Raw genomic sequence first — 26,099 nt, 5'->3', positions numbered from 1 at the left:
TTGAAGCCAACTGGTGCCTATTTTCCAGCTGCAGGGAACATCATTTATCTTCCTGACACGCCTACTTTAGCAACGCGTGAAAAGACGAAATGCCAAACAATCGCCCGAAGGACGGTTGGTCTGACTCTTCAGTCTGGTCACTCCCATGATGCCTTGCAGGAGTGGATGAGTCATCTTTGTCTCACCATACCTTAAATGAACTGCTCCATGAGAACGTGACATCCTTGGCCGCTTGGGGACTTTTAACTTTGCGCAGTGGCAGTATCATAGCCCATGAGGTTTAACCGAGGCGTGATTATTGCTAATTGAAAACTTTTCCCAATACCCTGCCATGATGACTTGAAATACAGTCAGCATTGGCAATTTTTGCTGTTCTCTCAGGAGACTCGATCTCTCGTAAAAAGAACAGACTTAGGGGTAAGAAAATAAACTTCCAAGGAATGTTAGCACGGTTTGTTCTCACCCGCGAAGAAAAAGAAACCCTGGCCTTGAAGCTAACTGGTGCCTGTTTTCCAGCTGCAGAAAATTTCATTTTCCTTCCTGACACGCCTACTTTAGCAACTCGTGAAAAGACGAAATGCCAAACAATCGCCCGAAGGACGATTGGTCTGACTCTTCAGTCGGGTCACTCCCATGATGCCTTGCAGGAGTGGATGAGTCATCTTTGTCTCACCATACCTTAAATGAGCTGCTCCATGAGAACGTGACATCCTTGGCCGCTTAGGGACTTTTAACTTTGCGCAGTGGCAGTATCATAGCCCATGAGGTTTAACCGAGGCGTGATTATTGCTGATTGAAAACTTTTCCCAATACCCCGCCATGATGACTTGAAATACAGTCAGCATTGGCAATTTTTGCTGGTCTCTCAGGAGACTTCATCTCTCGTAAAAAGAACAGATGTAGCGGTAAGAAAATAAGTTTAGCAGGTATGTTAACATGGTTTGTTCTCACCCGCGAAGAAAATGCAACTCTGCCCTTGAAGCTAACTGGTGCCTATTTTCCAGCTGCAGGGAACATCATTTATCTTCCTGACACGCCTACTTTAGCAGCGCGTGAAAAGACGAAATGCCAAACAATCGCCCGAAGGACGGTTGATGCCTTGCAGGAGTGGATGAGTCATCTTTGTCTCACCATACCTTAAATGAGCTGCTCCATCAGAACGTGACATCCTTGGCCGCTTGGGGACTTTTAACTTTGCGCAGTGGCAGTATCATAGCCCATGAGGTTTAACCGAGGCGTGATTATTGCTAATTGAAAACTTTTCCCAATACTCCGCCATGATGACTTGAAATACAGTCAGCATTGGCAATTTTTGCTGGTCTCTCAGGAGACTCGATCTCTCATAAAAAGAACAGACTTAGGGGTAAGAAAATAAACTTCCAAGGAATGTTAACATGGTTTGTTCTCACCCGCGAAGAAAAAGAAACTCTGGCCTTGAAGCTAACTGGTGCCTGTTTTCCAGCTGCAGAAAATTTTATTTTCCTTCCTGACACGCCTACTTTAGCAACTCGTGAAAAGACGAAATGCCAAACAATCGCCCGAAGGACGGTTGGTCTGACTCTTCAGTCGGGTCACTCCCATGATGCCTTGCAGGAGTGGATGAGTCATCTTTGTCTCACCATACCTTAAATGAGCTGCTCCATCAGAACGTGACATCCTTGGCCGCTTGGGGACTTTTAACTTTGCGCAGTGGCAGTATCATAGCTCATGAGGTTTAACCGAGGCGTGATTATTGCTAATTGAAAACTTTTCCCAATACCCCGCCATGATGACTTGAAATACAGTCAGCATTGGCAATTTTTGCTGGTCTCTCAGGAGACTCGATCTCTCATAAAAAGAACAGACTTAGGGGTAAGAAAATAAACTTCCAAGGAATGTTAGCACGGTTTGTTCTCACCCGCGAAGAAAAAGAAACTCTGGCCTTGAAGCTAACTGGTGCCTGTTTTCCAGCTGCAGAAAATTTCATTTTCCATCCTGACACGCCTACTTTAGCAACGCGTGAAAAGACGAAATGCCAAACAATTGCCCGAAGGACGGTTGGTCTGACTCTTCAGTCGGGTCACTCCCATGATGCCTTGCAGGAGTGGATGAGTCATATTTTTCTCACCATACCTTAAATGAGCTGCTCCATGAGAACGTGACATCCTTGGCCGCTTGGGGACTTTTAACTTTGCGCAGTGGCAGTATCATAGCCCATGAGGTTTAACCGAGGCGTGATTATTGCTAATTGAAAACTTTTCCCAATACCCCGCCATGATGACTTGAAATACAGTCAGCATTGGCAATTTTTGCTGGTCTCTCAGGAGACTTCATCTCTCGTAAAAAGAACAGATGTAGCGGTAAGAAAATAAGTTTAGCAGGTATGTTAGCATGGTTTGTTCTCACCCGCGAAGAAAATGCAACTCTGCCCTTGAAGCTAACTGGTGCCTATTTTCCAGCTGCAGGGAACATCATTTATCTTCCTGACACGCCTACTTTAGCAGCGCGTGAAAAGACGAAATGCCAAACAATCGCCCGAAGGACGGTTGGTCTGACTCTTCAGTCGGGTCACTCCCATGATGCCTTGCAGGAGTGGATGAGTCATCTTTGTCTCACCATACCTTAAATGAGCTGCTCCATCAGAACGTGACATCCTTGGCCGCTTGGGGACTTTTAACTTTGCGCAGTGGCAGTATCATAGCCCATGAGGTTTAACCGAGGCGTGATTATTGCTAATTGAAAACTTTTCCCAATACCCCGCCATGATGACTTGAAATACAGTCAGCATTGGCAATTTTTGCTGTTCTCTCAGGAGACTCGATCTCTCGTAAAAAGAACAGACTTAGGGGTAAGAAAATAAACTTCCAAGGAATGTTAGCACGGTTTGTTCTCACCCGCGAAGAAAAAGAAACCCTGTCCTTGAAGCTAACTGGTGCCTGTTTTCCAGCTGCAGAAAATTTCATTTTCCTTCCTGACACGCCTACTTTAGCAACTCGTGAAAAGACGAAATGCCAAACAATCGCCCGAAGGACGATTGGTCTGACTCTTCAGTCGGGTCACTCCCATGATGCCTTGCAGGAGTGGATGAGTCATCTTTGTCTCACCATACCTTAAATGAGCTGCTCCATGAGAACGTGACATCCTTGGCCGCTTAGGGACTTTTAACTTTGCGCAGTGGCAGTATCATAGCCCATGAGGTTTAACCGAGGCGTGATTATTGCTAATTGAAAACTTTTCCCAATACCCCGCCATGATGACTTGAAATACAGTCAGCATTGGCAATTTTTGCTGGTCTCTCAGGAGACTTCATCTCTCGTAAAAAGAACAGATGTAGCGGTAAGAAAATAAGTTTAGCAGGTATGTTAACATGGTTTGTTCTCACCCGCGAAGAAAATGCAACTCTGCCCTTGAAGCTAACTGGTGCCTATTTTCCAGCTGCAGGGAACATCATTTATCTTCCTGACACGCCTACTTTAGCAGCGCGTGAAAAGACGAAATGCCAAACAATCGCCCGAAGGACGGTTGATGCCTTGCAGGAGTGGATGAGTCATCTTTGTCTCACCATACCTTAAATGAGCTGCTCCATCAGAACGTGACATCCTTGGCCGCTTGGGGACTTTTAACTTTGCGCAGTGGCAGTATCATAGCCCATGAGGTTTAACCGAGGCGTGATTATTGCTAATTGAAAACTTTTCCCAATACTCCGCCATGATGACTTGAAATACAGTCAGCATTGGCAATTTTTGCTGGTCTCTCAGGAGACTCGATCTCTCATAAAAAGAACAGACTTAGGGGTAAGAAAATAAACTTCCAAGGAATGTTAACATGGTTTGTTCTCACCCGCGAAGAAAAAGAAACTCTGGCCTTGAAGCTAACTGGTGCCTGTTTTCCAGCTGCAGAAAATTTTATTTTCCTTCCTGACACGCCTACTTTAGCAACTCGTGAAAAGACGAAATGCCAAACAATCGCCCGAAGGACGGTTGGTCTGACTCTTCAGTCGGGTCACTCCCATGATGCCTTGCAGGAGTGGATGAGTCATCTTTGTCTCACCATACCTTAAATGAGCTGCTCCATCAGAACGTGACATCCTTGGCCGCTTGGGGACTTTTAACTTTGCGCAGTGGCAGTATCATAGCTCATGAGGTTTAACCGAGGCGTGATTATTGCTAATTGAAAACTTTTCCCAATACCCCGCCATGATGACTTGAAATACAGTCAGCATTGGCAATTTTTGCTGGTCTCTCAGGAGACTCGATCTCTCATAAAAAGAACAGACTTAGGGGTAAGAAAATAAACTTCCAAGGAATGTTAGCACGGTTTGTTCTCACCCGCGAAGAAAAAGAAACTCTGGCCTTGAAGCTAACTGGTGCCTGTTTTCCAGCTGCAGAAAATTTCATTTTCCATCCTGACACGCCTACTTTAGCAACGCGTGAAAAGACGAAATGCCAAACAATTGCCCGAAGGACGGTTGGTCTGACTCTTCAGTCGGGTCACTCCCATGATGCCTTGCAGGAGTGGATGAGTCATATTTTTCTCACCATACCTTAAATGAGCTGCTCCATGAGAACGTGACATCCTTGGCCGCTTGGGGACTTTTAACTTTGCGCAGTGGCAGTATCATAGCCCATGAGGTTTAACCGAGGCGTGATTATTGCTAATTGAAAACTTTTCCCAATACCCCGCCATGATGACTTGAAATACAGTCAGCATTGGCAATTTTTGCTGGTCTCTCAGGAGACTTCATCTCTCGTAAAAAGAACAGATGTAGCGGTAAGAAAATAAGTTTAGCAGGTATGTTAGCATGGTTTGTTCTCACCCGCGAAGAAAATGCAACTCTGCCCTTGAAGCTAACTGGTGCCTATTTTCCAGCTGCAGGGAACATCATTTATCTTCCTGACACGCCTACTTTAGCAGCGCGTGAAAAGACGAAATGCCAAACAATCGCCCGAAGGACGGTTGGTCTGACTCTTCAGTCGGGTCACTCCCATGATGCCTTGCAGGAGTGGATGAGTCATCTTTGTCTCACCATACCTTAAATGAGCTGCTCCATCAGAACGTGACATCCTTGGCCGCTTGGGGACTTTTAACTTTGCGCAGTGGCAGTATCATAGCCCATGAGGTTTAACCGAGGCGTGATTATTGCTAATTGAAAACTTTTCCCAATACTCCGCCATGATGACTTGAAATACAGTCAGCATTGGCAATTTTTGCTGGTCTCTCAGGAGACTCGATCTCTCATAAAAAGAACAGACTTAGGGGTAAGAAAATAAACTTCCAAGGAATGTTAACATGGTTTGTTCTCACCCGCGAAGAAAAAGAAACTCTGGCCTTGAAGCTAACTGGTGCCTGTTGTCCAGCTGCAGAAAATTTCATTTTCCTTCCTGACACGCCTACTTTAGCAACTCGTGAAAAGACGAAATGCCAAACAATCGCCCGAAGGACGGTTGGTCTGACTCTTCAGTCGGGTCACTCCCATGATGCCTTGCAGGAGTGGATGAGTCATCTTTGTCTCACCACACCTTAAATGAGCTGCTCCATGAGAACGTGACATCCTTGGCCGCTTGGGGACTTTTAACTTTGCGCAGTGGCAGTATCATAGCCCATGAGGTTTAACCGAGGGGTGATTATTGCTAATTGAAAACTTTTCCCAATACCCCGCCATGATGACTTGAAATACAGTCAGCATTGGCAATTTTTGCTGGTCTCTCAGGAGACTTCATCTCTCGTAAAAAGAACAGATGTAGCGGTAAGAAAATAAGTTTAGCAGGTATGTTAACATGGTTTGTTCTCACCCGCGAAGAAAATGCAACTCTGCCCTTGAAGCCAACTGGTGCCTATTTTCCAGCTGCAGGGAACATCATTTATCTTCCTGACACGCCTACTTTAGCAACGCGTGAAAAGACGAAATGCCAAACAATCACACAAAGGATGGTTGGTCTGACTCTTCAGTCTGGTCACTCCCATGATGCCTTGCAGGAGTGGATGAGTCATCTTTGTCTCACCATACCTTAAATGAGCTGCTCCATGAGAACGTGACATCCTTGGCCGCTTGGGGACTTTTAACTTTGCACAGTGGCAGTATCATAGCCCATGAGGTTTAACTGAGGCGTGATTATTGCTAATTGAAAACTTTTCCCAATACCCCGCCATGATGACTTGAAATACAGTCAGCATTGGCAATTTTTGCTGGTCTCTCAGGAGACTCGATCTCTCGTAAAAAGAACAGATGTAGCGGTAAGAAAATAAGTTTAGCAGGTATGTTAGCATGGTTTGTTCTCACCCGCGAAGAAAATGCAACTCTGCCCTTGAAGCCAACTGGTGCCTATTTTCCAGCTGCAGGGAACATCATTTATCTTCCTGACACGCCTACTTTAGCAACGCGTGAAAAGACGAAATGCCAAACAATCGCCCGAAGGACGGTTGGTCTGACTCTTCAGTCTGGTCACTCCCATGATGCCTTGCAGGAGTGGATGAGTCATCTTTGTCTCACCATACCTTAAATGAACTGCTCCATGAGAACGTGACATCCTTGGCCGCTTGGGGACTTTTAGCTTTGTGCAGTGTCAGTATCATAGCCCATGAGGTTTAACCGAGGCGTGATTATTGCTAATTGAAAACTTTTCCCAATACCCTGCCATGATGACTTGAAATACAGTCAGCATTGGCAATTTTTGCTGTTCTCTCAGGAGACTCGATCTCTCGTAAAAAGAACAGACTTAGGGGTAAGAAAATAAACTTCCAAGGAATGTTAGCACGGTTTGTTCTCACCCGCGAAGAAAAAGAAACCCTGTCCTTGAAGCTAACTGGTGCCTGTTTTCCAGCTGCAGAAAATTTCATTTTCCTTCCTGACACGCCTACTTTAGCAACTCGTGAAAAGACGAAATGCCAAACAATCGCCCGAAGGACGATTGGTCTGACTCTTCAGTCGGGTCACTCCCATGATGCCTTGCAGGAGTGGATGAGTCATCTTTGTCTCACCATACCTTAAATGAGCTGCTCCATGAGAACGTGACATCCTTGGCCGCTTAGGGACTTTTAACTTTGCGCAGTGGCAGTATCATAGCCCATGAGGTTTAACCGAGGCGTGATTATTGCTAATTGAAAACTTTTCCCAATACCCCGCCATGATGACTTGAAATACAGTCAGCATTGGCAATTTTTGCTGGTCTCTCAGGAGACTTCATCTCTCGTAAAAAGAACAGATGTAGCGGTAAGAAAATAAGTTTAGCAGGTATGTTAACATGGTTTGTTCTCACCCGCGAAGAAAATGCAACTCTGCCCTTGAAGCTAACTGGTGCCTATTTTCCAGCTGCAGGGAACATCATTTATCTTCCTGACACGCCTACTTTAGCAGCGCGTGAAAAGACGAAATGCCAAACAATCGCCCGAAGGACGGTTGATGCCTTGCAGGAGTGGATGAGTCATCTTTGTCTCACCATACCTTAAATGAGCTGCTCCATCAGAACGTGACATCCTTGGCCGCTTGGGGACTTTTAACTTTGCGCAGTGGCAGTATCATAGCCCATGAGGTTTAACCGAGGCGTGATTATTGCTAATTGAAAACTTTTCCCAATACTCCGCCATGATGACTTGAAATACAGTCAGCATTGGCAATTTTTGCTGGTCTCTCAGGAGACTCGATCTCTCATAAAAAGAACAGACTTAGGGGTAAGAAAATAAACTTCCAAGGAATGTTAACATGGTTTGTTCTCACCCGCGAAGAAAAAGAAACTCTGGCCTTGAAGCTAACTGGTGCCTGTTTTCCAGCTGCAGAAAATTTTATTTTCCTTCCTGACACGCCTACTTTAGCAACTCGTGAAAAGACGAAATGCCAAACAATCGCCCGAAGGACGGTTGGTCTGACTCTTCAGTCGGGTCACTCCCATGATGCCTTGCAGGAGTGGATGAGTCATCTTTGTCTCACCATACCTTAAATGAGCTGCTCCATCAGAACGTGACATCCTTGGCCGCTTGGGGACTTTTAACTTTGCGCAGTGGCAGTATCATAGCTCATGAGGTTTAACCGAGGCGTGATTATTGCTAATTGAAAACTTTTCCCAATACCCCGCCATGATGACTTGAAATACAGTCAGCATTGGCAATTTTTGCTGGTCTCTCAGGAGACTCGATCTCTCATAAAAAGAACAGACTTAGGGGTAAGAAAATAAACTTCCAAGGAATGTTAGCACGGTTTGTTCTCACCCGCGAAGAAAAAGAAACTCTGGCCTTGAAGCTAACTGGTGCCTGTTTTCCAGCTGCAGAAAATTTCATTTTCCATCCTGACACGCCTACTTTAGCAACGCGTGAAAAGACGAAATGCCAAACAATTGCCCGAAGGACGGTTGGTCTGACTCTTCAGTCGGGTCACTCCCATGATGCCTTGCAGGAGTGGATGAGTCATATTTTTCTCACCATACCTTAAATGAGCTGCTCCATGAGAACGTGACATCCTTGGCCGCTTGGGGACTTTTAACTTTGCGCAGTGGCAGTATCATAGCCCATGAGGTTTAACCGAGGCGTGATTATTGCTAATTGAAAACTTTTCCCAATACCCCGCCATGATGACTTGAAATACAGTCAGCATTGGCAATTTTTGCTGGTCTCTCAGGAGACTTCATCTCTCGTAAAAAGAACAGATGTAGCGGTAAGAAAATAAGTTTAGCAGGTATATTAACATGGTTTGTTCTCACCCGCGAAGAAAATGCAACTCTGCCCTGGAAGCTAACTGGTGCCTATTTTCCAGCTGCAGGGAACATCATTTATCTTCCTGACACGCCTACTTTAGCAACGCGTGAAAAGACGAAATGCCAAACAATCGCCCGAAGGACGGTTGGTCTGACTCTTCAGTCGGGTCACTCCCATGATGCCTTGCAGGAGTGGATGAGTCATCTTTGTCTCACCATACCTTAAATGAGCTGCTCCATCAGAACGTGACATCCTTGGCCGCTTGGGGACTTTTAACTTTGCGCAGTGGCAGTATCATAGCTCATGAGGTTTAACCGAGGCGTGATTATTGCTAATTAAAAACTTTTCCCAATACCCCGCCATGATGACTTGAAATACAGTCAGCATTGGCAATTTTTGCTGGTCTCTCAGGAGACTTCATCTCTCGTAAAAAGAACAGATGTAGCGGTAAGAAAATAAGTTTAGCAGGTATGTTAACATGGTTTGTTCTCACCCGCGAAGAAAATGCAACTCTGCCCTTGAAGCCAACTGGTGCCTATTTTCCAGCTGCAGGGAACATCATTTATCTTCCTGACACGCCTACTTTAGCAACACGTGAAAAGACGAAATGCCAAACAATCACACAAAGGATGGTTGGTCTGACTCTTCAGTCTGGTCACTCCCATGATGCCTTGCAGGAGTGGATGAGTCATCTTTGTCTCACCATACCTTAAATGAGCTGCTCAATGAGAACGTGACATCCTTGGCCGCTTGGGGACTTTTAACTTTGCGCAGTGGCAGTATCATAGCCCATGAGGTTTAACCGAGGCGTGATTATTGCTAATTGAAAACTTTTCCCAATACCCCGCCATGATGACTTGAAATACAGTCAGCATTGGCAATTTTTGCTGGTCTCTCAGGAGACTCGATCTCTCATAAAAAGAACAGACTTAGGGGTAAGAAAATAAACTTCCAAGGAATGTTAACATTGTTTGTTCTCACCCGCGAAGAAAAAGAAACTCTGGCCTTGAAGCTAACTGGTGCCTGTTGTCCAGCTGCAGAAAATTTCATTTTCCTTCCTGACACGCCTACTTTAGCAACTCGTGAAAAGACGAAATGCCAAACAATCGCCCGAAGGACGGTTGGTCTGACTCTTCAGTCGGGTCACTCCCATGATGCCTTGCAGGAGTGGATGAGTCATCTTTGTCTCACCATACCTTAAATGAGCTGCTCCATGAGAACGTGACATCCTTGGCCGCTTGGGGACTTTTAACTTTGCGCAGTGGCAGTATCATAGCCCATGAGGTTTAACCGAGGCGTGATTATTGCTAATTGAAAACTTTTCCCAATACCCCGCCATGATGACTTGCAATACAGTCAGCATTGGCAATTTTTGCTGGTCTCTCAGGAGACTTCATCTCTCGTAAAAAGAACAGATGTAGCTTTAAGAAAATAAGTTTAGCAGGTATGTTAACATGGTTTGTTCTCACCCGCGAAGGAAATGCAACTCTGCCCTTGAAGCCAACTGGTGCCTATTTTCCAGCTGCAGGGAACATCATTTATCTTCCTGACACGCCTACTTTAGCAACTCGTGAAAAGACGAAATGCCAAACAATCGCCCGAAGGACGGTTGGTCTGACTCTTCAGTCTGGTCACTCCCATGATGCCTTGCAGGAGTGGATGAGTCATCTTTGTCTCACCATACCTTAAATGAGCTGCTCCATGAGAACGTGACATCCTTGGCCGCTTGGGGACTTTTAACTTTGCACAGTGGCAGTATCATAGCCCATGAGGTTTAACTGAGGCGTGATTATTGCTAATTGAAAACTTTTCCCAATACCCCGCCATGATGACTTGAAATACAGTCAGCATTGGCAATTTTTGCTGGTCTCTCAGGAGACTCGATCTCTCGTAAAAAGAACAGATGTAGCGGTAAGAAAATAAGTTTAGCAGGTATGTTAGCATGGTTTGTTCTCACCCGCGAAGAAAATGCAACTCTGCCCTTGAAGCCAACTGGTGCCTATTTTCCAGCTGCAGGGAACATCATTTATCTTCCTAACACGCCTACTTTAGCAACGCGTGAAAAGACGAAATGCCAAACAATCGCCCGAAGGACGGTTGGTCTGACTCTTCAGTCTGGTCACTCCCATGATGCCTTGCAGGAGTGGATGAGTCATCTTTGTCTCACCATACCTTAAATGAACTGCTCCATGAGAACGTGACATCCTTGGCCGCTTGGGGACTTTTAACTTTGCGCAGTGGCAGTATCATAGCCCATGAGGTTTAACCTAGGCGTGATTATTGCTAATTGAAAACTTTTCCCAATACCCTGCCATGATGACTTGAAATACAGTCAGCATTGGCAATTTTTGCTGGTCTCTCAGGAGACTCGATCTCTCGTAAAAAGAACAGACTTAGGGGTAAGAAAATAAACTTCCAAGGAATGTTAGCACGGTTTGTTCTCACCCGCGAAGAAAAAGAAACTCTGGCCTTGAAGCTAACTGGTGCCTCTTTTCCAGCTGCAGAAAATTTCATTTTCCTTCCTGACACGCCTACTTTAGCAACTCGTGAAAAGACGAAATGCCAAACAATCGCCCGAAGGACGATTGGTCTGACTCTTCAGTCGGGTCACTCCCATGATGCCTTGCAGGAGTGGATGAGTCATCTTTGTCTCACCATACCTTAAATGAGCTGCTCCATGAGAACGTGACATCCTTGGCCGCTTAGGGACTTTTAACTTTGCGCAGTGGCAGTATCATAGCCCATGAGGTTTAACCGAGGCGTGATTATTGCTAATTGAAAACTTTTCCCAATACCCCGCCATGATGACTTGAAATACAGTCAGCATTGGCAATTTTTGCTGGTCTCTCAGGAGACTTCATCTCTCGTAAAAAGAACAGATGTAGCGGTAAGAAAATAAGTTTAGCAGGTATGTTAACATGGTTTGTTCTCACCCGCGAAGAAAATGCAACTCTGCCCTTGAAGCTAACTGGTGCCTATTTTCCAGCTGCAGGGAACATCATTTATCTTCCTGACACGCCTACTTTAGCAGCGCGTGAAAAGACGAAATGCCAAACAATCGCCCGAAGGACGGTTGATGCCTTGCAGGAGTGGATGAGTCATCTTTGTCTCACCATACCTTAAATGAGCTGCTCCATCAGAACGTGACATCCTTGGCCGCTTGGGGACTTTTAACTTTGCGCAGTGGCAGTATCATAGCCCATGAGGTTTAACCGAGGCGTGATTATTGCTAATTGAAAACTTTTCCCAATACTCCGCCATGATGACTTGAAATACAGTCAGCATTGGCAATTTTTGCTGGTCTCTCAGGAGACTCGATCTCTCATAAAAAGAACAGACTTAGGGGTAAGAAAATAAACTTCCAAGGAATGTTAACATGGTTTGTTCTCACCCGCGAAGAAAAAGAAACTCTGGCCATGAAGCTAACTGGTGCCTGTTTTCCAGCTGCAGAAAATTTTATTTTCCTTCCTGACACGCCTACTTTAGCAACTCGTGAAAAGACGAAATGCCAAACAATCGCCCGAAGGACGGTTGGTCTGACTCTTCAGTCGGGTCACTCCCATGATGCCTTGCAGGAGTGGATGAGTCATCTTTGTCTCACCATACCTTAAATGAGCTGCTCCATCAGAACGTGACATCCTTGGCCGCTTGGGGACTTTTAACTTTGCGCAGTGGCAGTATCATAGCTCATCAGGTTTAACCGAGGCGTGATTATTGCTAATTGAAAACTTTTCCCAATACCCCGCCATGATGACTTGAAATACAGTCAGCATTGGCAATTTTTGCTGGTCTCTCAGGAGACTCGATCTCCCATAAAAAGAACAGACTTAGGGGTAAGAAAATAAACTTCCAAGGAATGTTAACATGGTTTGTTCTCACCCGCGAAGAAAAAGAAACTCTGGCCTTGAAGCTAACTGGTGCCTATTTTCCAGCTGCAGGGAACATCATTTATCTTCCTGACACGCCTACTTTAGCAACGCGTGAAAAGACGAAATGCCAAACAATCGCCCGAAGGACGGTTGGTCTGACTCTTCAGTCGGGTCACTCCCATGATGCCTTGCAGGAGTGGATGAGTCATCTTTGTCTCACCATACCTTAAATGAGCTGCTCCATGAGAACGTGACATCCTTCGCCGCTTGGGGATTTTTAACTTTGCGCAGTGGCAGTATCATAGCCCATGAGGTTTAACCGAGGCGTGATTATTGCTAATTGAAAACTTTTCCCAATACCCCGCCATGATGACTTGAAATACAGTCAGCATTGGCAATTTTTGCTGGTTTCTCAGGAGACTTCATCTCTCGTAAAAAGAACAGATGTAGCGGTAAGAAAATAAGTATAGCAGGTATGTTAACATGGTTTGTTCTCACCCGCGAAGGAAATGCAACTCTGCTCTTGAAGCCAACTGATGCCTATTTTCCAGCTGCAGGGAACATCATTTATCTTCCTGACACGCCTACTTTAGCAACGCGTGAAAAGACGAAATGCCAAACAATCGCCCGAAGGACGGTTGGTCTGACTCTTCAGTCGGGTCACTCCCATGATGCCTTGCAGGAGTGGATGAGTCATCTTTGTCTCACCATACCTTAAATGAGCTGCTCCATCAGAACGTGACTTCCTTGGCCGCTTGGGGACTTTTAACTTTGCGCAGTGGCAGTATCATAGCTCATGAGGTTTAACCGAGGCGTGATTATTGCTAATTGAAAACTTTTCCCAATACCCCGCCATGATGACTTGAAATACAGTCAGCATTGGCAATTTTTGCTGGTTTCTCAGGAGACTCGATCTCTCATAAAAAGAACAGACTTAGGGGTAAGAAAATAAACTTCCAAGGAATGTTAACATGGTTTGTTCTCACCCGCGAAGAAAAAGAAACTCTGGCCTTGAAGCTAACTGGTGCCTGTTTTCCAGCTGCAGAAAATTTCATTTTCCTTCCTGACACGCCTACTTTAGCAACTCGTGAAAAGACGAAATGCCAAACAATCGCCCGAAGGACGGTTGGTCTGACTCTTCAGTCGGGTCAATCCCATGATGCCTTGCAGGAGTGGATGAGTCATCTTTGTCTCACCATACCTTAAATGAGCTGCTCCATCAGAACGTGACATCCTTGGCCGCTTGGGGACTTTTAACTTTGCGCAGTGGCAGTATCATAGCTCATGAGGTTTAACCGAGGCGTGATTATTGCTAATTGAAAACTTTTCCCAATACCCCGCCATGATGACTTGAAATACAGTCAGCATTGGCAATTTTTGCTGGTCTCTCAGGAGACTTCATCTCTCGTAAAAAGAACAGATGTAGCGGTAAGAAAATAAGTTTAGCAGGTATGTTAACATGGTTTGTTCTCACCCGCGAAGGAAATGCAACTCTGCCCTTGAAGCCAACTGGTGCCTATTTTCCAGCTGCAGGGAACATCATTTATCTTCCTGACACGCCTACTTTAGCAACGCGTGAAAAGACGAAATGCCAAACAATCGCCCGAAGGACGGTTGGTCTGACTCTTCAGTCGGATCACTCCCATGATGCCTTGCAGGAGTGGATGAGTCATCTTTGTCTCACCATACCTTAAATGAGCTGCTCCATGAGAACGTGACATCCTTGGCCGCTTGGGGACGTTTAACTTTGCGCAGTGGCAGTATCATAGCCCATGAGGTTTAACCGAGGCGTGATTATTGCTAATTGAAAACTTTTCCCAATACCCCGCCATGATGACTTGAAATACAGTCAGCATTGGCAATTTTTGCTGGTCTCTCAGGAGACTCGATCTCTCGTAAAAAGAACAGACTTAGGGGTAAGAAAATAAACTTCCAAGGAATGTTAGCACGGTTTGTTCTCACCCGCGAAGAAAAAGAAACTCTGGCCTTGAAGCTAACTGGTGCCTGTTTTCCAGCTGCAGAAAATGTCATTTTCCTTCCTGACACGCCTACTTTAGCAACTCGTGAAAAGACGAAATGCCAAACAATCGCCCGAAGGACGGTTGGTCTGACTCTTCAGTCGGGTCACTCCCATGATGCCTTGCAGGAGTGGATGAGTCATCTTTGTCTCACCATACCTTAAATGAGCTGCTCCATGAGAACGTGACATCCTTGGCCGCTTGGGGACTTTTAACGTTGCGCAGTGGCAGTATCATAGCCCATGAGGTTTAACCGAGGCGTGATTATTGCTGATTGAAAACTTTTCCCAATACCCCGCCATGATGACTTGAAATACAGTCAGCATTGGCAATTTTTGCTGGTCTCTCAGGAGACTTCATTTCTCGTAAAAAGAACAGATGTAGCGGTAAGAAAATAAGTTTAGCAGGTATGTTAACATGGTTTGTTCTCACCCGCAAAGAAAATGCAACTCTGCCCTTGAAGCCAACTGGTGCCTATTTTCCAGCTGCAGGGAACATCATTTATCTTCCTGACACGCCTACTTTAGCAACTCGTGAAAAGACGAAATGCCAAACAATCGCCCGAAGGACGGTTGGTCTGACTCTTCAGTCGGGTCACTCCCATGATGCCTTGCAGGAGTGGATGAGTCATCTTTGTCTCACCATACCTTAAATGAGCTGCTCCATGAGAACGTGACATCCTTGGCCGCTTGGGGACTTTTAACTTTGCGCAGTGGCAGTATCATAGCCCATGAGGTTTAACCGAGGCGTGATTATTGCTAATTGAAAACTTTTCCCAATACCCCGCCATGATGACTTGAAATACAGTCAGCATTGGCAAGTTTTGCTGGTCTCTCAGGAGACTCGATCTCTCGTAAAAAGAACAGACTTAGGGGTAAGAAAATAAACTTCCAAGGAATGTTAGCACGGTTTGTTCTCACCCGCGAAGAAAAAGCAACTCTGGCCTTGAAGCTAACTGGTGCCTGTTTTCCAGCTGCAGAAAATTTCATTTTCCTTCCTGACACGCCTACTTTAGCAACGCGTGAAAAGACGAAATGCCAAACAATCGCCCGAAGGACGGTTGGTCTGACTCTTCAGTCGGGTCACTCCCATGATGCCTTGCAGGAGTGGATGAGTCATCTTTGTCTCACCATACCTTAAATGAGCTGCTCCATGAGAACGTGACATCCTTGGCCGCTTGGGGACTTTTAACTTTGCGCAGTGGCAGTATCATAGCCCATGAGGTTTAACCGAGGCGTGATTATTGCTAATTGAAAACTTTTCCCAATACCCCGCCATGATGACTTGAAATACAGTCAGCATTGGCAATTTTTGCTGGTCTCTCAGGAGACTTCATCTCTCGTAAAAAGAACAGATGTAGCGGTAAGAAAATAAGTTTAGCAGGTATATTAACATGGTTTGTTCTCACCCGCGAAGAAAATGCAACTCTGCCCTGGAAGCTAACTGGTGCCTATTTTCCAGCTGCAGGGAACATCATTTATCTTCCTGACACGCCTACTTTAGCAACGCGTGAAAAGACGAAATGCCAAACAATCGCCCGAAGGACGGTTGGTCTGACTCTTCAGTCTGGTCACTCCCATGATGCCTTGCAGGAGTGGATGAGTCATCTTTGTCTCACCATACCTTAAATGAACTGCTCCATGAGAACGTGACATCCTTGGCCGCTTGGGGACTTTTAACTTTGCGCAGTGGCAGTATCATAGCCCATGAGGTTTAACCTAGGCGTGATTATTGCTAATTGAAAACTTTTCCCAATACCCTGCCATGATGACTTGAAATACAGTCAGCATTGGCAATTTTTGCTGGTCTCTCAGGAGACTCGATCTCTCGTAAAAAGAACAGACTTAGGGGTAAGAAAATAAACTTCCAAGGAATGTTAGCACGGTTTGTTCTCACCTGCGAAGAAAAAGAAACTCTGGCCTTGAAGCTAACTGGTGCCTATTTTCCAGCTGCAGAAAATTTCATTTTCCTTCCTGACACGCCTACTTTAGCAACTCGTGAAAAGACGAAATGCCAAACAATCGCCCGAAGGACGATTGGTCTGACTCTTCAGTCGGGTCACTCCCATGATGCCTTGCAGGAGTGGATGAGTCATCTTTGTCTCACCATACCTTAAATGAGCTGCTCCATGAGAACGTGACATCCTTGGCCGCTTAGGGACTTTTAACTTTGCGCAGTGGCAGTATCATAGCCCATGTGGTTTAACCGAGGCGTGATTATTGCTAATTGAAAACTTTTCCCAATACCCCGCCATGATGACTTGAAATACAGTCAGCATTGGCAATTTTTGCTGGTCTCTCAGGAGACTTCATCTCTCGTAAAAAGAACAGATGTAGCGGTAAGAAAATAAGTTTAGCAGGTATGTTAAAATGGTTTGTTCTCACCCGCGAAGAAAATGCAACTCTGCCCTTGAAGCTAACTGGTGCCTATTTTCCAGCTGCAGGGAACATCATTTATCTTCCTGACACGCCTACTTTAGCAGCGCGTGAAAAGACGAAATGCCAAACAATCGCCCGAAGGACGGTTGATGCCTTGCAGGAGTGGATGAGTCATCTTTGTCTCACCATACCTTAAATGAGCTGCTCCATCAGAACGTGACATCCTTGGCCGCTTGGGGACTTTTAACTTTGCGCAGTGGCAGTATCATAGCCCATGAGGTTTAACCGAGGCGTGATTATTGCTAATTGAAAACTTTTCCCAATACTCCGCCATGATGACTTGAAATACAGTCAGCATTGGCAATTTTTGCTGGTCTCTCAGGAGACTCGATCTCTCATAAAAAGAACAGACTTAGGGGTAAGAAAATAAACTTCCAAGGAATGTTAACATGGTTTGTTCTCACCCGCGAAGAAAAAGAAACTCTGTCCTTGAAGCTAACTGGTGCCTGTTTTCCAGCTGCAGAAAATTTCATTTTCCTTCCTGACACGCCTACTTTAGCAACTCGTGAAAAGACGAAATGCCAAACAATCGCCCGAAGGACGGTTGGTCTGACTCTTCAGTCGGGTCACTCCCATGATGCCTTGCAGGAGTGGATGAGTCATCTTTGTCTCACCATACCTTAAATGAGCTGCTCCATCAGAACGTGACATCCTTGGCCGCTTGGGGACTTTTAACTTTGCGCAGTGGCAGTATCATAGCTCATGAGGTTTAACCGAGGCGTGATTATTGCTAATTGAAAACTTTTCCCAATACCCCGCCATGATGACTTGAAATACAGTCAGCATTGGCAATTTTTGCTGGTCTCTCAGGAGACTCGATCTCTCATAAAAAGAACAGACTTAGGGGTAAGAAAATAAACTTCCAAGGAATGTTAACATGGTTTGTTCTCACCCGCGAAGAAAAAGAAACTCTGGCCTTGAAGCTAACTGGTGCCTATTTTCCAGCTGCAGGGAACATCATTTATCTTCCTGACACGCCTACTTTAGCAACGCGTGAAAAGACGAAATGCCAAACAATCGCCCGAAGGACTGTTGGTCTGACTCTTCAGTCGGGTCACTCCCATGATGCCTTGCAGGAGTGGATGAGTCATCTTTGTCTCACCATACCTTAAATGAGCTGCTCCATGAGAACGTGACATCCTTGGCCGCTTGGGGACTTTTAACTTTGCGCAGTGGCAGTATCATAGCCCATGAGGTTTAACTGAGGCGTGATTATTGCTAATTGAAAACTTTTCCCAATACCCCGCCATGATGACTTGAAATACAGTCAGCATTGGCAATTTTTGCTGGTCTCTCAGGAGACTTCATCTCTCGTTAAGAGAACAGATGTAGCGGTAAGAAAATAAGTTTAGCAGGTATGTTAACATGGTTTCTTCTCACCCGCGAAGGAAATGCAACTCTGCCCTTGAAGCCAACTGATGCCTATTTTCCAGCTGCAGGGAACATCATTTATCTTCCTGACACGCCTACTTTAGCAACGCGTGAAAAGACGAAATGCCAAACAATCACACAAAGGATGGTTGGTCTGACTCTTCAGTCTGGTCACTCCCATGATGCCTTGCAGGAGTGGATGAGTCATCTTTGTCTCACCATACCTTAAATGAGCTGCTCCATGAGAACGTGACATCCTTGGCCGCTTGGGGACTTTTAACTTTGCGCAGTGGCAGTATCATAGCCCATGAGGTTTAACTGAGGCGTGATTATTGCTAATTGAAAACTTTTCCCAATACCCCGCCATGATGACTTGAAATACAGTGAGCATTGGCAATTTTTGCTGGTCTCTCAGGAGACTTCATCTCTCGTAAAAAGAACAGATGTAGCGGTAAGAAAATAAGTTTAGCAGGTATGTTAACATGGTTTGTTCTCACCTGCAAAGAAAATGCAACTCTGCCCTTGAAGCCAACTGGTGCCTATTTTCCAGCTGCAGGGAACATCATTTATCTTCCTGACACGCCTACTTTAGCAACGCGTGAAAAGACGAAATGCCAAACAATCACACAAAGGACGGTTGGTCTGACTCTTCAGTCGGGTCACTCCCATGATGCCTTGCAGGAGTGGATGAGTCATCTTTGTCTCACCATACCTTAAATGAGCTGCTCCATGAGAACGTGACATCCTTGGCCGCTTGGGGACTTTTAACTTTGCGCAGTGGCAGTATCATAGCCCATGAGGTTTAACCGAGGCGTGATTATTGCTAATTGAAAACTTTTCCCAATACCCCGCCATGATGACTTGAAATACAGTCAGCATTGGCAATTTTTGCTGGTCTCTCAGGAGACTCGATCTCTCATAAAAAGAACAGACTTAGGGGTAAGAAAATAAACTTCCAAGGAATGTTAACATGGTTTGTTCTCACCCGCGAAGAAAAAGAAACTCTGGCCTTGAAGCTAACTGGTGCCTGTTTTCCAGCTGCAGAAAATTTCATTTTCCTTCCTGACACGCCTACTTTAGCAACTCGTGAAAAGACGAAATACCAAACAATCGCCCGAAGGACGGTTGGTCTGACTCTTCAGTCGGGTCACTCCCATGATGCCTTGCAGGAGTGGATGAGTCATCTTTGTCTCACCATACCTTAAATGAGCTGCTCCATCAGAACGTGACATCCTTGGCCGCTTGGGGACTTTTAACTTTGCGCAGTGGCAGTATCATAGCTCATGAGATTTAACCGAGGCGTGATTATTGCTAATTGAAAACTTTTCCCAATACCCCGCCATGATGACTTGAAATACAGTCAGCATTGGCAATTTTTGCTGGTCTCTCAGGAGACTCGATCTCTCATAAAAAGAACAGACTTAGGGGTAAGAAAATAAACTTCCAAGGAATGTTAACATGGTTTGTTCTCACCCGCGAAGAAAAAGAAACTCTGGCCTTGAAGCTAACTGGTGCCTGTTTTCCAGCTGCAGAAAATTTCATTTTCCTTCCTGACACGCCTACTTTAGCAACTCGTGAAAAGACGAAATACCAAACAATCGCCCGAAGGACGGTTGGTCTGACTCTTCAGTCGGGTCACTCCCATGATGCCTTGCAGGAGTGGATGAGTCATCTTTGTCTCACCATACCTTAAATGAGCTGCTCCATGAGAACGTGACATCCTTGGCCGCTTGGGGACTTTTAACTTTGCGCAGTGGCAGTATCATAGCCCATGAGGTTTAACCGAGGCGTGATTATTGCTAATTGAAAACTTTTCCCAATACCCCGCCATGATGACTTGAAATACAGTCAGCATTGGCAATTTTTGCTGGTCTCTCAGGAGACTCGATCTATCGTAAAAAGAACAGACTTAGGGGTAAGAAAATAAACTTCCAAGGAATGTTAGCACGGTTTGTTCTCACCCGCGAAGAAAAAGAAACTCTGGCCTTGAAGCTAACTGGTGCCTGTTTTCCAGCTGCAGAAAATTTCATTTTCCTTCCTGACACGCCTACTTTAGCAACTCGTGAAAAGACGAAATGCCAAACAATCGCCCGAAGGACGATTGGTCTGACTCTTCAGTCGGGTCACTCCCATGATGCCTTGCAGGAGTGGATGAGTCATCTTTGTCTCACCATACCTTAAATGAGCTGCTCCATGAGAACGTGACATCCTTGGCCGCTTAGGGCCTTTTAACTTTGCGCAGTGGCAGTATCATAGCCCATGAGGTTTAACCGAGGCGTGATTATTGCTAATTGAAAACTTTTCCCAATACCCCGCCATGATGACTTGAAATACAGTCAGCATTGGCAATTTTTGCTGGTCTCTCAGGAGACTTCATCTCTCGTAAAAAGAACAGATGTAGCGGTAAGAAAATAAGTTTAGCAGGTATGATAGCATGGTTTGTTCTCACCCGCGAAGAAAATGCAACTCTGCCCTTGAAGCTAACTGGTGCCTATTTTCCAGCTGCAGGGAACATCATTTATCTTCCTGACACGCCTACTTTAGCAACTCGTGAAAAGACGAAATGCCAAACAATCGCCCGAAGGACGGTTGGTCTGACTCTTCAGTCGGGTCACTCCCATGATGCCTTGCAGGAGTGGATGAGTCATCTTTGTCTCACCATACCTTAAATGAGCTGCTCCATCAGAACGTGACATCCTTGGCCGCTTGGGGACTTTTAACTTTGCGCAGTGGCAGTATCATAGCCCATGAGGTTTAACCGAGGCGTGATTATTGCTAATTGAAAACTTTTCCCAATACTCCGCCATGATGACTTGAAATACAGTCAGCATTGGCAATTTTTGCTGGTCTCTCAGGAGACTCGATCTCTCATAAAAAGAACAGACTTAGGGGTAAGAAAATAAACTTCCAAGGAATGTTAACATGGTTTGTTCTCACCCGCGAAGAAAAAGAAACTCTGGCCTTGAAGCTAACTGGTGCCTGTTGTCCAGCTGCAGAAAATTTCATTTTCCTTCCTGACACGCCTACTTTAGCAACGCGTGAAAAGACGAAATGCCAAACAATCACACAAAGGATGGTTGGTCTGACTCTTCAGTCTGGTCACTCCCATGATGCCTTGCAGGAGTGGATGAGTCATCTTTGTCTCACCATACCTTAAATGAACTGCTCCATGAGAACGTGACATCCTTGGCCGCTTGGGGACTTTTAACTTTGCGCAGTGGCAGTATCATAGCCCATGAGGTTTAACCGAGGCGTGATTATTGCTAATTGAAAACTTTTCCCAATACCCTGCCATGATGACTTGAAATACAGTCAGCATTGGCAATTTTTGCTGGTCTCTCAGGAGACTCGATCTCTCGTAAAAAGAACAGACTTAGGGGTAAGAAAATAAACTTCCAAGGAATGTTAGCACGGATTGTTCTCACCCGCGAAGAAAAAGAAACTCTGGCCTTGAAGCTAACTGGTGCCTGTTGTCCAGCTGCAGAAAATTTCATTTTCCTTCCTGACACGCCTACTTTAGCAACTCGTGAAAAGACGAAATGCCAAACAATCGCCCGAAGGACGGTTGGTCTGACTCTTCAGTCGGGTCACTCCCATGATGCCTTGCAGGAGTGGATGAGTCATCTTTGTCTCACCACACCTTAAATGAGCTGCTCCATGAGAACGTGACATCCTTGGCCGCTTGGGGACTTTTAACTTTGCGCAGTGGCAGTATCATAGCCCATGAGGTTTAACCGAGGGGTGATTATTGCTAATTGAAAACTTTTCCCAATACCCCGCCATGATGACTTGAAATACAGTCAGCATTGGCAATTTTTGCTGGTCTCTCAGGAGACTTCATCTCTCGTAAAAAGAACAGATGTAGCGGTAAGAAAATAAGTTTAGCAGGTATGTTAACATGGTTTGTTCTCACCCGCGAAGAAAATGCAACTCTGCCCTTGAAGCCAACTGGTGCCTATTTTCCAGCTGCAGGGAACATCATTTATCTTCCTGACACGCCTACTTTAGCAACGCGTGAAAAGACGAAATGCCAAACAATCACACAAAGGATGGTTGGTCTGACTCTTCAGTCTGGTCACTCCCATGATGCCTTGCAGGAGTGGATGAGTCATCTTTGTCTCACCATACCTTAAATGAGCTGCTCCATGAGAACGTGACATCCTTGGCCGCTTGGGGACTTTTAACTTTGCACAGTGGCAGTATCATAGCCCATGAGGTTTAACTGAGGCGTGATTATTACTAATTGAAAACTTTTCCCAATACCCCGCCATGATGACTTGAAATACAGTCAGCATTGGCAATTTTTGCTGGTCTCTCAGGAGACTCGATCTCTCGTAAAAAGAACAGATGTAGCGGTAAGAAAATAAGTTTAGCAGGTATGTTAGCATGGTTTGTTCTCACCCGCGAAGAAAATGCAACTCTGCCCTTGAAGCCAACTGGTGCCTATTTTCCAGCTGCAGGGAACATCATTTATCTTCCTGACACGCCTACTTTAGCAACGCGTGAAAAGACGAAATGCCAAACAATCGCCCGAAGGACGGTTGGTCTGACTCTTCAGTCTGGTCACTCCCATGATGCCTTGCAGGAGTGGATGAGTCATCTTTGTCTCACCATACCTTAAATGAACTGCTCCATGAGAACGTGACATCCTTGGCCGCTTGGGGACTTTTAACTTTGCGCAGTGGCAGTATCATAGCCCATGAGGTTTAACCGAGGCGTGATTATTGCTAATTGAAAACTTTTCCCAATACCCTGCCATGATGACTTGAAATACAGTCAGCATTGGCAATTTTTGCTGTTCTCTCAGGAGACTCGATCTCTCGTAAAAAGAACAGACTTAGGGGTAAGAAAATAAACTTCCAAGGAATGTTAGCACGGTTTGTTCTCACCCGCGAAGAAAAAGAAACTCTGGCCTTGAAGCTAACTGGTGCCTGTTTTCCAGCTGCAGAAAATTTCATTTTCCTTCCTGACACGCCTACTTTAGCAACTCGTGAAAAGACGAAATGCCAAACAATCGCCCGAAGGACGATTGGTCTGACTCTTCAGTCGGGTCACTCCCATGATGCCTTGCAGGAGTGGATGAGTCATCTTTGTCTCACCATACCTTAAATGAGCTGCTCCATGAGAACGTGACATCCTTGGCCGCTTAGGGACTTTTAACTTTGCGCAGTGGCAGTATCATAGCCCATGAGGTTTAACCGAGGCGTGATTATTGCTGATTGAAAACTTTTCCCAATACCCCGCCATGATGACTTGAAATACAGTCAGCATTGGCAATTTTTGCTGGTCTCTCAGGAGACTTCATCTCTCGTAAAAAGAACAGATGTAGCGGTAAGAAAATAAGTTTAGCAGGTATGTTAACATGGTTTGTTCTCACCCGCGAAGAAAATGCAACTCTGCCCTTGAAGCTAACTGGTGCCTATTTTCCAGCTGCAGGGAACATCATTTATCTTCCTGACACGCCTACTTTAGCAGCGCGTGAAAAGACGAAATGCCAAACAATCGCCCGAAGGACGGTTGATGCCTTGCAGGAGTGGATGAGTCATCTTTGTCTCACCATACCTTAAATGAGCTGCTCCATCAGAACGTGACATCCTTGGCCGCTTGGGGACTTTTAACTTTGCGCAGTGGCAGTATCATAGCCCATGAGGTTTAACCGAGGCGTGATTATTGCTAATTGAAAACTTTTCCCAATACTCCGCCATGATGACTTGAAATACAGTCAGCATTGGCAATTTTTGCTGGTCTCTCAGGAGACTCGATCTCTCATAAAAAGAACAGACTTAGGGGTAAGAAAATAAACTTCCAAGGAATGTTAACATGGTTTGTTCTCACCCGCGAAGAAAAAGAAACTCTGGCCTTGAAGCTAACTGGTGCCTGTTTTCCAGCTGCAGAAAATTTTATTTTCCTTCCTGACACGCCTACTTTAGCAACTCGTGAAAAGACGAAATGCCAAACAATCGCCCGAAGGACGGTTGGTCTGACTCTTCAGTCGGGTCACTCCCATGATGCCTTGCAGGAGTGGATGAGTCATCTTTGTCTCACCATACCTTAAATGAGCTGCTCCATCAGAACGTGACATCCTTGGCCGCTTGGGGACTTTTAACTTTGCGCAGTGGCAGTATCATAGCTCATGAGGTTTAACCGAGGCGTGATTATTGCTAATTGAAAACTTTTCCCAATACCCCGCCATGATGACTTGAAATACAGTCAGCATTGGCAATTTTTGCTGGTCTCTCAGGAGACTCGATCTCTCATAAAAAGAACAGACTTAGGGGTAAGAAAATAAACTTCCAAGGAATGTTAGCACGGTTTGTTCTCACCCGCGAAGAAAAAGAAACTCTGGCCTTGAAGCTAACTGGTGCCTGTTTTCCAGCTGCAGAAAATTTCATTTTCCATCCTGACACGCCTACTTTAGCAACGCGTGAAAAGACGAAATGCCAAACAATTGCCCGAAGGACGGTTGGTCTGACTCTTCAGTCGGGTCACTCCCATGATGCCTTGCAGGAGTGGATGAGTCATATTTTTCTCACCATACCTTAAATGAGCTGCTCCATGAGAACGTGACATCCTTGGCCGCTTGGGGACTTTTAACTTTGCGCAGTGGCAGTATCATAGCCCATGAGGTTTAACCGAGGCGTGATTATTGCTAATTGAAAACTTTTCCCAATACCCCGCCATGATGACTTGAAATACAGTCAGCATTGGCAATTTTTGCTGGTCTCTCAGGAGACTTCATCTCTCGTAAAAAGAACAGATGTAGCGGTAAGAAAATAAGTTTAGCAGGTATGTTAGCATGGTTTGTTCTCACCCGCGAAGAAAATGCAACTCTGCCCTTGAAGCTAACTGGTGCCTATTTTCCAGCTGCAGGGAACATCATTTATCTTCCTGACACGCCTACTTTAGCAGCGCGTGAAAAGACGAAATGCCAAACAATCGCCCGAAGGACGGTTGGTCTGACTCTTCAGTCGGGTCACTCCCATGATGCCTTGCAGGAGTGGATGAGTCATCTTTGTCTCACCATACCTTAAATGAGCTGCTCCATCAGAACGTGACATCCTTGGCCGCTTGGGGACTTTTAACTTTGCGCAGTGGCAGTATCATAGCCCATGAGGTTTAACCGAGGCGTGATTATTGCTAATTGAAAACTTTTCCCAATACTCCGCCATGATGACTTGAAATACAGTCAGCATTGGCAATTTTTGCTGGTCTCTCAGGAGACTCGATCTCTCATAAAAAGAACAGACTTAGGGGTAAGAAAATAAACTTCCAAGGAATGTTAACATGGTTTGTTCTCACCCGCGAAGAAAAAGAAACTCTGGCCTTGAAGCTAACTGGTGCCTGTTGTCCAGCTGCAGAAAATTTCATTTTCCTTCCTGACACGCCTACTTTAGCAACTCGTGAAAAGACGAAATGCCAAACAATCGCCCGAAGGACGGTTGGTCTGACTCTTCAGTCGGGTCACTCCCATGATGCCTTGCAGGAGTGGATGAGTCATCTTTGTCTCACCACACCTTAAATGAGCTGCTCCATGAGAACGTGACATCCTTGGCCGCTTGGGGACTTTTAACTTTGCGCAGTGGCAGTATCATAGCCCATGAGGTTTAACCGAGGGGTGATTATTGCTAATTGAAAACTTTTCCCAATACCCCGCCATGATGACTTGAAATACAGTCAGCATTGGCAATTTTTGCTGGTCTCTCAGGAGACTTCATCTCTCGTAAAAAGAACAGATGTAG

The 26,099-nt window shown here is 45.4% G+C and overlaps 54 non-coding genes across 54 annotated transcripts; all 54 read left to right on the top strand.

The window, feature by feature from the left end:
- Positions 1–244: 244 nt before the first annotated feature.
- On the top strand, positions 245–385 carry LOC136613431 (U4 spliceosomal RNA). Its single transcript, XR_010790670.1, has one exon. It is a non-coding gene; the product is annotated as a U4 spliceosomal RNA (small nuclear RNA).
- A 347-nt stretch (positions 386–732) lies between these two features.
- On the top strand, positions 733–873 carry LOC136613319 (U4 spliceosomal RNA). Its single transcript, XR_010790573.1, has one exon. It is a non-coding gene; the product is annotated as a U4 spliceosomal RNA (small nuclear RNA).
- Positions 874–1,190: 317 nt separating this feature from the next.
- Positions 1,191–1,331, top strand: LOC136613346 (U4 spliceosomal RNA). Its single transcript, XR_010790595.1, has one exon. It is a non-coding gene; the product is annotated as a U4 spliceosomal RNA (small nuclear RNA).
- Positions 1,332–1,678: 347 nt separating this feature from the next.
- LOC136613400 (U4 spliceosomal RNA) lies at positions 1,679–1,819 on the top strand. The gene has a single exon (XR_010790644.1). It is a non-coding gene; the product is annotated as a U4 spliceosomal RNA (small nuclear RNA).
- Positions 1,820–2,166: 347 nt separating this feature from the next.
- On the top strand, positions 2,167–2,307 carry LOC136613244 (U4 spliceosomal RNA). The gene has a single exon (XR_010790504.1). It is a non-coding gene; the product is annotated as a U4 spliceosomal RNA (small nuclear RNA).
- Positions 2,308–2,654: 347 nt separating this feature from the next.
- LOC136613305 (U4 spliceosomal RNA) lies at positions 2,655–2,795 on the top strand. Its single transcript, XR_010790561.1, has one exon. It is a non-coding gene; the product is annotated as a U4 spliceosomal RNA (small nuclear RNA).
- Positions 2,796–3,142: 347 nt separating this feature from the next.
- On the top strand, positions 3,143–3,283 carry LOC136613243 (U4 spliceosomal RNA). The gene has a single exon (XR_010790503.1). It is a non-coding gene; the product is annotated as a U4 spliceosomal RNA (small nuclear RNA).
- A 317-nt stretch (positions 3,284–3,600) lies between these two features.
- Positions 3,601–3,741, top strand: LOC136613344 (U4 spliceosomal RNA). The gene has a single exon (XR_010790594.1). It is a non-coding gene; the product is annotated as a U4 spliceosomal RNA (small nuclear RNA).
- A 347-nt stretch (positions 3,742–4,088) lies between these two features.
- Positions 4,089–4,229, top strand: LOC136613399 (U4 spliceosomal RNA). Its single transcript, XR_010790643.1, has one exon. It is a non-coding gene; the product is annotated as a U4 spliceosomal RNA (small nuclear RNA).
- Positions 4,230–4,576: 347 nt separating this feature from the next.
- On the top strand, positions 4,577–4,717 carry LOC136613242 (U4 spliceosomal RNA). Its single transcript, XR_010790502.1, has one exon. It is a non-coding gene; the product is annotated as a U4 spliceosomal RNA (small nuclear RNA).
- Positions 4,718–5,064: 347 nt separating this feature from the next.
- On the top strand, positions 5,065–5,205 carry LOC136613343 (U4 spliceosomal RNA). The gene has a single exon (XR_010790593.1). It is a non-coding gene; the product is annotated as a U4 spliceosomal RNA (small nuclear RNA).
- Positions 5,206–5,552: 347 nt separating this feature from the next.
- On the top strand, positions 5,553–5,693 carry LOC136613510 (U4 spliceosomal RNA). The gene has a single exon (XR_010790746.1). It is a non-coding gene; the product is annotated as a U4 spliceosomal RNA (small nuclear RNA).
- Positions 5,694–6,040: 347 nt separating this feature from the next.
- LOC136613520 (U4 spliceosomal RNA) lies at positions 6,041–6,181 on the top strand. The gene has a single exon (XR_010790755.1). It is a non-coding gene; the product is annotated as a U4 spliceosomal RNA (small nuclear RNA).
- Positions 6,182–6,528: 347 nt separating this feature from the next.
- On the top strand, positions 6,529–6,669 carry LOC136613501 (U4 spliceosomal RNA). Its single transcript, XR_010790737.1, has one exon. It is a non-coding gene; the product is annotated as a U4 spliceosomal RNA (small nuclear RNA).
- A 347-nt stretch (positions 6,670–7,016) lies between these two features.
- Positions 7,017–7,157, top strand: LOC136613241 (U4 spliceosomal RNA). Its single transcript, XR_010790501.1, has one exon. It is a non-coding gene; the product is annotated as a U4 spliceosomal RNA (small nuclear RNA).
- Positions 7,158–7,474: 317 nt separating this feature from the next.
- LOC136613342 (U4 spliceosomal RNA) lies at positions 7,475–7,615 on the top strand. The gene has a single exon (XR_010790592.1). It is a non-coding gene; the product is annotated as a U4 spliceosomal RNA (small nuclear RNA).
- A 347-nt stretch (positions 7,616–7,962) lies between these two features.
- Positions 7,963–8,103, top strand: LOC136613398 (U4 spliceosomal RNA). Its single transcript, XR_010790642.1, has one exon. It is a non-coding gene; the product is annotated as a U4 spliceosomal RNA (small nuclear RNA).
- A 347-nt stretch (positions 8,104–8,450) lies between these two features.
- LOC136613240 (U4 spliceosomal RNA) lies at positions 8,451–8,591 on the top strand. Its single transcript, XR_010790500.1, has one exon. It is a non-coding gene; the product is annotated as a U4 spliceosomal RNA (small nuclear RNA).
- A 347-nt stretch (positions 8,592–8,938) lies between these two features.
- Positions 8,939–9,079, top strand: LOC136613514 (U4 spliceosomal RNA). Its single transcript, XR_010790749.1, has one exon. It is a non-coding gene; the product is annotated as a U4 spliceosomal RNA (small nuclear RNA).
- Positions 9,080–9,426: 347 nt separating this feature from the next.
- On the top strand, positions 9,427–9,567 carry LOC136613238 (U4 spliceosomal RNA). Its single transcript, XR_010790499.1, has one exon. It is a non-coding gene; the product is annotated as a U4 spliceosomal RNA (small nuclear RNA).
- Positions 9,568–9,914: 347 nt separating this feature from the next.
- Positions 9,915–10,055, top strand: LOC136613306 (U4 spliceosomal RNA). Its single transcript, XR_010790562.1, has one exon. It is a non-coding gene; the product is annotated as a U4 spliceosomal RNA (small nuclear RNA).
- A 347-nt stretch (positions 10,056–10,402) lies between these two features.
- On the top strand, positions 10,403–10,543 carry LOC136613519 (U4 spliceosomal RNA). The gene has a single exon (XR_010790754.1). It is a non-coding gene; the product is annotated as a U4 spliceosomal RNA (small nuclear RNA).
- Positions 10,544–10,890: 347 nt separating this feature from the next.
- Positions 10,891–11,031, top strand: LOC136613537 (U4 spliceosomal RNA). Its single transcript, XR_010790771.1, has one exon. It is a non-coding gene; the product is annotated as a U4 spliceosomal RNA (small nuclear RNA).
- Positions 11,032–11,378: 347 nt separating this feature from the next.
- Positions 11,379–11,519, top strand: LOC136613237 (U4 spliceosomal RNA). Its single transcript, XR_010790498.1, has one exon. It is a non-coding gene; the product is annotated as a U4 spliceosomal RNA (small nuclear RNA).
- Positions 11,520–11,836: 317 nt separating this feature from the next.
- Positions 11,837–11,977, top strand: LOC136613341 (U4 spliceosomal RNA). Its single transcript, XR_010790591.1, has one exon. It is a non-coding gene; the product is annotated as a U4 spliceosomal RNA (small nuclear RNA).
- A 347-nt stretch (positions 11,978–12,324) lies between these two features.
- On the top strand, positions 12,325–12,465 carry LOC136613580 (U4 spliceosomal RNA). The gene has a single exon (XR_010790812.1). It is a non-coding gene; the product is annotated as a U4 spliceosomal RNA (small nuclear RNA).
- Positions 12,466–12,812: 347 nt separating this feature from the next.
- LOC136613366 (U4 spliceosomal RNA) lies at positions 12,813–12,953 on the top strand. The gene has a single exon (XR_010790614.1). It is a non-coding gene; the product is annotated as a U4 spliceosomal RNA (small nuclear RNA).
- Positions 12,954–13,300: 347 nt separating this feature from the next.
- On the top strand, positions 13,301–13,441 carry LOC136613492 (U4 spliceosomal RNA). The gene has a single exon (XR_010790729.1). It is a non-coding gene; the product is annotated as a U4 spliceosomal RNA (small nuclear RNA).
- Positions 13,442–13,788: 347 nt separating this feature from the next.
- On the top strand, positions 13,789–13,929 carry LOC136613397 (U4 spliceosomal RNA). Its single transcript, XR_010790641.1, has one exon. It is a non-coding gene; the product is annotated as a U4 spliceosomal RNA (small nuclear RNA).
- Positions 13,930–14,276: 347 nt separating this feature from the next.
- Positions 14,277–14,417, top strand: LOC136613236 (U4 spliceosomal RNA). Its single transcript, XR_010790497.1, has one exon. It is a non-coding gene; the product is annotated as a U4 spliceosomal RNA (small nuclear RNA).
- Positions 14,418–14,764: 347 nt separating this feature from the next.
- On the top strand, positions 14,765–14,905 carry LOC136613453 (U4 spliceosomal RNA). Its single transcript, XR_010790692.1, has one exon. It is a non-coding gene; the product is annotated as a U4 spliceosomal RNA (small nuclear RNA).
- Positions 14,906–15,252: 347 nt separating this feature from the next.
- On the top strand, positions 15,253–15,393 carry LOC136613474 (U4 spliceosomal RNA). The gene has a single exon (XR_010790713.1). It is a non-coding gene; the product is annotated as a U4 spliceosomal RNA (small nuclear RNA).
- A 347-nt stretch (positions 15,394–15,740) lies between these two features.
- Positions 15,741–15,881, top strand: LOC136613235 (U4 spliceosomal RNA). Its single transcript, XR_010790496.1, has one exon. It is a non-coding gene; the product is annotated as a U4 spliceosomal RNA (small nuclear RNA).
- A 347-nt stretch (positions 15,882–16,228) lies between these two features.
- LOC136613536 (U4 spliceosomal RNA) lies at positions 16,229–16,369 on the top strand. Its single transcript, XR_010790770.1, has one exon. It is a non-coding gene; the product is annotated as a U4 spliceosomal RNA (small nuclear RNA).
- Positions 16,370–16,716: 347 nt separating this feature from the next.
- Positions 16,717–16,857, top strand: LOC136613488 (U4 spliceosomal RNA). Its single transcript, XR_010790725.1, has one exon. It is a non-coding gene; the product is annotated as a U4 spliceosomal RNA (small nuclear RNA).
- Positions 16,858–17,174: 317 nt separating this feature from the next.
- LOC136613340 (U4 spliceosomal RNA) lies at positions 17,175–17,315 on the top strand. The gene has a single exon (XR_010790590.1). It is a non-coding gene; the product is annotated as a U4 spliceosomal RNA (small nuclear RNA).
- A 347-nt stretch (positions 17,316–17,662) lies between these two features.
- Positions 17,663–17,803, top strand: LOC136613396 (U4 spliceosomal RNA). Its single transcript, XR_010790640.1, has one exon. It is a non-coding gene; the product is annotated as a U4 spliceosomal RNA (small nuclear RNA).
- Positions 17,804–18,150: 347 nt separating this feature from the next.
- Positions 18,151–18,291, top strand: LOC136613434 (U4 spliceosomal RNA). The gene has a single exon (XR_010790673.1). It is a non-coding gene; the product is annotated as a U4 spliceosomal RNA (small nuclear RNA).
- A 347-nt stretch (positions 18,292–18,638) lies between these two features.
- LOC136613534 (U4 spliceosomal RNA) lies at positions 18,639–18,779 on the top strand. The gene has a single exon (XR_010790768.1). It is a non-coding gene; the product is annotated as a U4 spliceosomal RNA (small nuclear RNA).
- A 347-nt stretch (positions 18,780–19,126) lies between these two features.
- Positions 19,127–19,267, top strand: LOC136613234 (U4 spliceosomal RNA). The gene has a single exon (XR_010790495.1). It is a non-coding gene; the product is annotated as a U4 spliceosomal RNA (small nuclear RNA).
- A 347-nt stretch (positions 19,268–19,614) lies between these two features.
- LOC136613600 (U4 spliceosomal RNA) lies at positions 19,615–19,755 on the top strand. The gene has a single exon (XR_010790831.1). It is a non-coding gene; the product is annotated as a U4 spliceosomal RNA (small nuclear RNA).
- Positions 19,756–20,102: 347 nt separating this feature from the next.
- Positions 20,103–20,243, top strand: LOC136613233 (U4 spliceosomal RNA). The gene has a single exon (XR_010790494.1). It is a non-coding gene; the product is annotated as a U4 spliceosomal RNA (small nuclear RNA).
- A 347-nt stretch (positions 20,244–20,590) lies between these two features.
- Positions 20,591–20,731, top strand: LOC136613232 (U4 spliceosomal RNA). Its single transcript, XR_010790493.1, has one exon. It is a non-coding gene; the product is annotated as a U4 spliceosomal RNA (small nuclear RNA).
- A 347-nt stretch (positions 20,732–21,078) lies between these two features.
- Positions 21,079–21,219, top strand: LOC136613339 (U4 spliceosomal RNA). Its single transcript, XR_010790589.1, has one exon. It is a non-coding gene; the product is annotated as a U4 spliceosomal RNA (small nuclear RNA).
- A 347-nt stretch (positions 21,220–21,566) lies between these two features.
- LOC136613376 (U4 spliceosomal RNA) lies at positions 21,567–21,707 on the top strand. Its single transcript, XR_010790623.1, has one exon. It is a non-coding gene; the product is annotated as a U4 spliceosomal RNA (small nuclear RNA).
- Positions 21,708–22,054: 347 nt separating this feature from the next.
- LOC136613509 (U4 spliceosomal RNA) lies at positions 22,055–22,195 on the top strand. The gene has a single exon (XR_010790745.1). It is a non-coding gene; the product is annotated as a U4 spliceosomal RNA (small nuclear RNA).
- A 347-nt stretch (positions 22,196–22,542) lies between these two features.
- On the top strand, positions 22,543–22,683 carry LOC136613642 (U4 spliceosomal RNA). The gene has a single exon (XR_010790869.1). It is a non-coding gene; the product is annotated as a U4 spliceosomal RNA (small nuclear RNA).
- Positions 22,684–23,030: 347 nt separating this feature from the next.
- Positions 23,031–23,171, top strand: LOC136613430 (U4 spliceosomal RNA). The gene has a single exon (XR_010790669.1). It is a non-coding gene; the product is annotated as a U4 spliceosomal RNA (small nuclear RNA).
- A 347-nt stretch (positions 23,172–23,518) lies between these two features.
- Positions 23,519–23,659, top strand: LOC136613317 (U4 spliceosomal RNA). Its single transcript, XR_010790572.1, has one exon. It is a non-coding gene; the product is annotated as a U4 spliceosomal RNA (small nuclear RNA).
- A 317-nt stretch (positions 23,660–23,976) lies between these two features.
- Positions 23,977–24,117, top strand: LOC136613338 (U4 spliceosomal RNA). The gene has a single exon (XR_010790588.1). It is a non-coding gene; the product is annotated as a U4 spliceosomal RNA (small nuclear RNA).
- Positions 24,118–24,464: 347 nt separating this feature from the next.
- LOC136613395 (U4 spliceosomal RNA) lies at positions 24,465–24,605 on the top strand. Its single transcript, XR_010790639.1, has one exon. It is a non-coding gene; the product is annotated as a U4 spliceosomal RNA (small nuclear RNA).
- A 347-nt stretch (positions 24,606–24,952) lies between these two features.
- On the top strand, positions 24,953–25,093 carry LOC136613231 (U4 spliceosomal RNA). Its single transcript, XR_010790492.1, has one exon. It is a non-coding gene; the product is annotated as a U4 spliceosomal RNA (small nuclear RNA).
- A 347-nt stretch (positions 25,094–25,440) lies between these two features.
- On the top strand, positions 25,441–25,581 carry LOC136613337 (U4 spliceosomal RNA). The gene has a single exon (XR_010790587.1). It is a non-coding gene; the product is annotated as a U4 spliceosomal RNA (small nuclear RNA).
- Positions 25,582–25,928: 347 nt separating this feature from the next.
- Positions 25,929–26,069, top strand: LOC136613508 (U4 spliceosomal RNA). Its single transcript, XR_010790744.1, has one exon. It is a non-coding gene; the product is annotated as a U4 spliceosomal RNA (small nuclear RNA).
- The last annotated feature ends 30 nt before the right edge of the window (positions 26,070–26,099 follow it).

Source organism: Eleutherodactylus coqui, chromosome 2 (genome assembly GCF_035609145.1).
Source record: "Eleutherodactylus coqui strain aEleCoq1 chromosome 2, aEleCoq1.hap1, whole genome shotgun sequence".
NCBI lineage: Eukaryota > Metazoa > Chordata > Amphibia > Anura > Eleutherodactylidae > Eleutherodactylus > Eleutherodactylus coqui.
The sequence above is the reverse complement of the archived record's forward strand: the minus strand, read 5'-3'. Positions and strand labels throughout refer to the sequence as shown.